Below are 7,275 nucleotides of genomic sequence, written 5' to 3' on the forward strand. Positions count from 1 at the left end.
GGAGAAGGTTGCCACCAGTCACACCTGTTGGCCAGGAACCAGGCTGCCCACCGGGAGTGTGTTCCCCTCTCTACCCTAAGAATAATTCGTCACCCTCTTTGAAATGGTGCATAAAAGACCATTTTCTCATGTCTCCCTTCCCATTAAGCCAAGCCCTAAATGGAGCTTTTAAAACAAAACAAAAGACATGAATTAAGGGAATAATCGAAATTAAACAAAATCCAACAAAGCAGCTAATCAAAAAAAAATGTACAAAACTAAGTTGATTTTTTAAATTGACATATCGGTAGCTAGATTAAGAAAGAAAGAGAAGACTCAAATGAAAAAAATCAGCAAAGAGAAAGAAAATATTTTAATGGATGCCTTAGAAACGAAAGGATCATAGGAGCCCATATGCCAACAAAACAGAGACGCTAGCTGATATGGATAAAGTTCCAGAAGCATAATCTACCAAGACTGTGTCAAGAAAAGAAAAGCCCAATAAATAAGTAAAGAGAGCCTAATAGGCCAATTGTTAATAGAGATGGAAATAATAATTGAAGACCTCCCAGCAAGGAAGAGCCCAGGACTAGTTGGCTTCACTGGTGAGTTCTCCCGAACATTTAAACAACTAACAACAACCCTTCTCAAATTATTTCAAAAAAGTTATGCTTCAGACCTCATCATATTTGTATTTGGTATCTCAGATAACAAACCAAGACAAAAAATAATAGAAGAAAACCAAAGGCCAATACCCCTGATTAACATAGATGCAAAAATCTTCCACAAAATACTAAGAAATCAAATTCAACAACACATCCAAAAATACCATACAAGCTTGCCAAATGGGGATTTTATCCATGGGATGCAAACTGTGGTTCAACATATGAGAATCAATCAATATAATTTTTCCACATTAATAAAATGAAGGACTAAAAATCTTATGATCTCAGTATAGAAAAAGTACTTGACAAAAAAAGAAAAGAAAGGAAAAGAGGGCAAGAAGGGAAAGAAAAGAATTGTCCTGCAGGGCTAAGACAAGCATGCTGAGCCCCTCTCCTGCAAACTCACCCATCAGAGGAGTCATCCCACCTCCCACAGGGGACCGGAGGAGTCATCCCACCTCCCGCTGGGGACCCAGGATGAGCACACAGTCCAAAGCCTGGAAGATTCCAGGCAGCTTTCCCTTTCTGGGCTTTGCACTGGGCACCCCTCTGCTCTGTGAAAAAGAAAGCATGGTCACTTTGGGGATGTGGGGTGGAATCCACAGCCAGAGCAGCCCGGAGCAGCAGCAGCAGCAACCGCTGGGCCAGCTGCAGAGCCACAGCGGGAGCCTGCAGGAGCATAGAGCTCCCTTGGTCCCGGCCAGCAGTGACTGTGCAAGCCTAGGTCACCACCTGGTCACTCAGCTTTACCCATTGCCCGGTTACCCAGAGTTTATTCCTTTTTGGCTCAAAGGAGTTGCATTTAGTGCCACCAGTGTTGACCTGGAAAGGAAGCCTGCAGATCTTGTTTTCTGGGACCAACCCAACATTTATAACTTTCAGTGGTGATGTCCAACAGGTGTAAATAACATGCAGAAGTTTCTTGCAGGAGTCTTGTGTCCTGCCAAAAGTACCTGATGCTTTCTCCAAGTTGAACACTGGTGGCATGGATGCCTTTGCCAAGTTCCTGGCATGTGTCAAGAATTCAAAGTCAGGGGTTAATGAAGTACTTCTTAGGGAGGGACGGTTGAAGATGCTGCAAAAACCACATGATTGCCTCAGTTCACCTCTCTGACACAGCTGATGAGAAGCGCTTGGAGAACACTGAGCTTTCTACATGTGAATCTCTTGAGGGCAATGAAACGACACTAGCTGATTGCAATCTGCTGCCCAAGCTACACACTTTCAAGGCGGTGGCCAAAAAAACCACAACTGTGACGTCTCAGAAGGGGCAGCTGGCATCTGGAACCACTTTTCTGATACCTACTTCTGTGACAAGCAAGTGGCAAAGACTTACCAAGTAAAATACACCTTATGGAGGAAACACTTTCAGATCTTCCCTAAGAATCTCTTCTCCTGGGCCAGGCACAATAGCTTAGTGGCTAAATCTTCGTCTTGGGTCTGGCGCAGTAGCCTAGCAGCTAAAGTCCTCTCCTTGAATATGCCAGGATCCCATATGGGCACCAGTTAGTGTCCCTGTGGCCCCACTTCCCATCCAGCTCCCTGCTTGTGGCCTGGGAAAGCAGTCGAGGATAGCCCAAAGCCTTGGAACCCTGCACCCATGTGAGAGAACTGGAAGAAGCTCTGGGCTCCTGGTTTTGGATCAGCTCAGCTCCAGCCGCTACAGTCGCTTGGGGAGTGAACCATCTCTCCATCCTCCTCTCTTCATATTTGCCTTTCCAATAAAAATTTAAAAAAATATTTTTAAAAAAATTTAAAATAAATCTTTACCTTACATGTGCTAGGATCCCATATGGGAACCAGTTCATGTTCCAGCTGCTCCACTTCCCTCCCAGCTCCCTGCTTGTATTCTGGGAAAGCAGTTGAGGATGGCCCAAAGTCTTGGGACCCTGCACCTGCATGGGAGATCCAGAAGAAGCTCCTGGCTCCTGGCTTTGGATCAGCGCAGCTCTGGTCATTGTGGCCACTTGGGGGGTGAACCAAGACAGATGGAAAATCTGTCTCTTCTCCTCTGTGTTTATCTGACTTACCAATAAAAACAAATGAATCTTAAAGATAGATATAGATATAGATATAGATATAGATAGATATAGATATAGATATAGATATAGATATAGATATAGATATAGATATAGATATAGATATAGATATACTTATCCTAGTGCACTGCTCTTCCTCCATGAAGCAGACATTGTGTTTCACAGAAGTATTACAGTTATTCAAGATTAGGATCAAGGATAGACAAGGTATAAGGAGTTACATTAAAACATACACTTCCAGGGCCCGGCGGCCTGGCCTAGCAGCTAAAGTCCTCTCCTTGAATGCCCCGGGATCCCATATGGGCGCCAGTTCTAATCCCGGCAGCTCCACTTCCCATCCAGCTCCCTGCTTGTGGCCTGGGAAAGCAGTCGAGGACGGCCCAGAGCACTGGGACCCTGCACCTGTAGGAGACCCGGAAGAAGTTCCTGGTTCCCGGCTTCGGATCAGCACAGCACCGGCCATTGAGGTCACTTGGGGAGTGAATCATTGGACGGAAGATCTTCCTGTCTCTGTCTCTCCTCCTCTCTGTACATCTGACTTTGTAATGGAAAATAAATAAATCTTTAAAAAAAAAAAAAAACATATACTTCTAGGGGCTGGCACTGTTGTGTAGTAGGCTAACCTTCTGTCCATGGTGCCAGCATTCCCTGTAAGCACCAGTTTGAGTCCTCACTGCTCCGCTCCTGAATCAGCTCCCCACTTATGACCTGGGAAAGCCGTGGAGCAGGGCCCAATTGCTCGTGGCTCATCACCTACATGGGAAATCTGGAAGAAGCTCCTGGCTCTTGCTTTGGCTGGACTCTGTCTCTTTTCCTCTCTCTGTAACTATCCCTTTGAAATAAAAATAAATCTAATACATTTACTGGGTATCCTCTACCACACCCTCTCTCTGACAGGGGATGTGTCCCCTCTCTGGCCACCTCTGGCCAGTGTGTTGCTTTGCAGCGGGTGGGCGACAGGACTCCTGCAATACCACTTCCCTGAACTGTTATCATTGTAGTTATGACGTCATTCAACCCCAAACTGGTGCATAATGTACAATACAAGGGACTTGTATGCATTTCGGGGTTGGGAAGGGTTTGTGATATTTAGTAAGAGTATATCAGGAGGTATCTGATTCCGTTTAGTTTCTCTAAGACATGTAGTTAAGGAAATCAGCATCAGAGAAAGTGTCTTATGCAGAGGCACGATGCTGTTTTGCGTTGTAGATCTTTTCACCCTTGCTCAAAGCAGTTATCCTTCCCGGCAGCTGTGACATCGGACACAGGTAGGGGCTTCAAGCCTAGGGAGAAGGGCAGTATTTCCCAGACTCAAACCTGCATCCCCGCAGAGGAGCTGTGGAGCCCCTGAGCTGCCGGGTGCACGTGCTGCTGCATTTGGCCCTGGGACTTAGAACGTCATCAGTCTCTCTTCAAACTGCTGCCTGCGTGAGTCTGTCGGCCCTTCTCTTGGTCGACCTGTGGAACAGTCCTGCATACTCATACACAGTAGCTTTAGCTATGGCAATATGCCAGCTAGTCAGGTTCAACTTAACACTCAGAGAAATCAACCCAAGGACAATTGAATTGGGCTTGGCAAGATGTCAAGCAAATTTTGGTTCTAAAGCACATTACCCATTAACAGAGAAGTGAAACATGGAAGACTGCCCTTCTTGGCCCATCTCCCATCCCTGTTAGAGTTTACATAACGACTCAGCCACGCCTCATAAACTAAATCAGACTTGCCATCGTGTGTATTTACTGCAGTTCTGCCTAATCTCAATCTGTACACTTCCTGGTGTTAGATTTTCCTGCAGCTTCCAGGAGGAACATCATTCAACGTGTTTTGTTTGTAAAGATTTATCTTATGTTATTTGATTTCAGAGTTAGAGACAGAGGAAAAGATCTGTCCACTGGTTCTCTCCCAAATGGTCAGAGCTGGGCTGACCTGAAGCCAGGAGCTTCTTCTGGGTCTCTCACATAGGTGCAGGGACCCAAACACTTAAGCCATCCTCCACTTCTTTTCCAGACTATAAGCAGGGAACTGGATCAGAAGTAGAGCAACAGGAACCCAAAAGGTGCCCGTACAGGATGCTGGCGTTTGCAGGCAGAGGATTGGCCTGAGAAATCACCATACCAGCTCCCATTGTTATAAACTGAAGTCCTAAGCCATGAATCATTTATACTCCAACAAGGGAAGTTAAATTTTGTGACAATAAAAGATGCTATGTAAAAAAGAAAGGCATCTACTTTGTGTTGCCCTAGTTTGTTCCCCAGCAGGTGTCCTCCTTCTTGCCTGCTGCTGTGTGCCCTTCCACTGGGGATGGGTGTCTCTGGGTTTCTTGGCTGTGATATGCAAGCAGATGTCAGTGAGGAGCAGAGGCAGCCATCAATGGGGCTCACCTGGAGCCTGCATGCCCAGCCAGGCAGGCCCTTCCTTCAGCAGGTGTTCCAGCATTCAGGCCACTTGTTGGTCTCCCAGTCACAAACAGCCATGCAGCCATTTTTCTCTGCCAGCTGCATCACATCATGGTGTGATCTATGTTGAGTTTAGCTGGAACAGTTCCTGCAGAAGGCGAGTGCTGCCCCGGACCTCGAGTCTCTTGATGGCCCTGATGAGGTCATCTTGGTTGATATCCTATACAAACTTACCCCTTCTTTTGACACCTGTTGATGAAGTTCTTCCAGAGTTATCAGATCTTTATCTTGGTGCTTTTGGGTTAGGCATGCTTTGATAACCCTAAAAGAAGTGCCCACTCCCAACGTGTCAGGTCAAAATCCTTGTCCAGTGGCCAGACAAATCACCCCAATGGTTGGGTTGGGTTCAGTTTCATGTCTTGAAACTGAACTCAAGATTCTTCCAGATCTTCAGCTCATGCTAGCTGGCAGATTCTTCCATGTTGGGCTTAACCATGTTCAGTTGCTTGGCCATGTGAACCAGCTGGTCTGCTAAGACAATCCCTCACTGGTACTGTTGGGCCTCCACCAGCATCTTGGTGACACTGCTAGCTCCCACCCATTGTGGTACATCACCACCGGGGATTCAGGGGACCCGGCCACTGCCAGGACCCCCCATTATTTGGTCCCAGGCTCTGCCACCAGCACCCCAGTGCAAAAGCTGGAATGCAGGTCATCCCTCCCATTTACTTGAAATCACTACTAGATTATGTATAAAACATAATACAATGCACAGACTGTGTAAATAGTTGCATGTGGGACTTGTGGGATGGAGACAAGAAAAAACAGTGTTACATATCCAGTACAAATTTAAAAGATACTTGGCTGTAGATATGCAACCCCTGAGTGGAGTAACATCGTGTAGGACATCCATTCTGTAATCACAGTCCAGGACAGTGGGACTCTCCCCAGCTTGCAGACAAGTTCATGAACACTTAGAAGAGTCAAACGACGCCCCACTATCACCCAACTGGTAGGTGTCAACAGAGAGGGACTGGAATTTATTTGAAGCCAGGGTTCATGTTTTTAATGGCTTACCAAGCGGGCTCTCTGAGACTATGGGACACATCCAGGACCAACAGAGAGAAAGAGAGAGAGAGAGATTCAAAGAGAGAGAGAGAGATTGAGAGACGGAGGAAGAGAGAGAGAAACAGCAGTTAATTGCAGACCAGCGAGTCAGCAGCTCCAGGGTCAAGAGTCCGTGAAATCATTCAGGGAGAGTGCACAGAGCACAAAGGGCCCTAATCAGAACCCCCAGCTAGAAGGTCAATGTTAGGAGCCAGAGGGAAAGCAGTCTGCACAGAGGGCGTCAGGCTGCACCGGATGGGCAAGAAACCCCGCCTCCCCACTCCCAGCAGGAGAAGGCTGCGGGGAGCCCCAGGGAGAGGAAGGGTCATCCTGCAAGGGGGCAGCTGGGCATGCCTAGGAGCCCGGAGCTCTCCAGTCGTCATGGAGAAAAAATGGTTTTTGAATGGGGGGAGAGTAGGCGCATGGCAGAGAAGGGGTCCTCTGGCTCCTTTGGGGGAAAAAATGCCAAAAGACTGCTTCAGACACCTAGTGTAACTTCAGGCTGTTTTCACTCTGAACAAATGACAGCAGGACTATCAGATTTCAGGTAGAAAAACTGGGGCAGAAAAATTTCTGCAAGTGGATTAAACCATGGACGCCATACGAGGAGACAAGAAAGCATGATTCGTTGAGAAATACCTTGACGTCTGTTACACTGCGCTAGCTCCACCAGTAATAGAAGGCTTTAACACCGTGCACTCACTCTGCCACGTCTGCCATGGGTTTTTATTATTTAAGTTCAAATGGAAGAGATTTGATTCCGCTTTCCGAGACACAGGTGCCAACGTCATCCAGACCCAACAAAGTTTAGGAGAAAAACAGGAGTTGGTATCACGAACAATGGGTGTTGATCTTACCCCACCACCACCAACACCACCACCACCCTTCTCCCAATTGTCTCCCCATATATGATATCCACAAGCCCTTCGGTTCTGATGACCCGAACAAAGATTTGGGTTCCTGAGCCCTTCGAACCTGAAATCCCGTACCATCCCCTCGCGCCTAAGAAGAGGCAGGTGCCGCTGAGGAAATGAGGCACGGAGAGATGCTACGTGCCATGGCAGGTTCACATGCGGAACCCCCGGATG

The sequence above is a fragment of the Ochotona princeps genome, chromosome 8 (assembly GCF_030435755.1).
Source record: "Ochotona princeps isolate mOchPri1 chromosome 8, mOchPri1.hap1, whole genome shotgun sequence".
NCBI lineage: Eukaryota > Metazoa > Chordata > Mammalia > Lagomorpha > Ochotonidae > Ochotona > Ochotona princeps.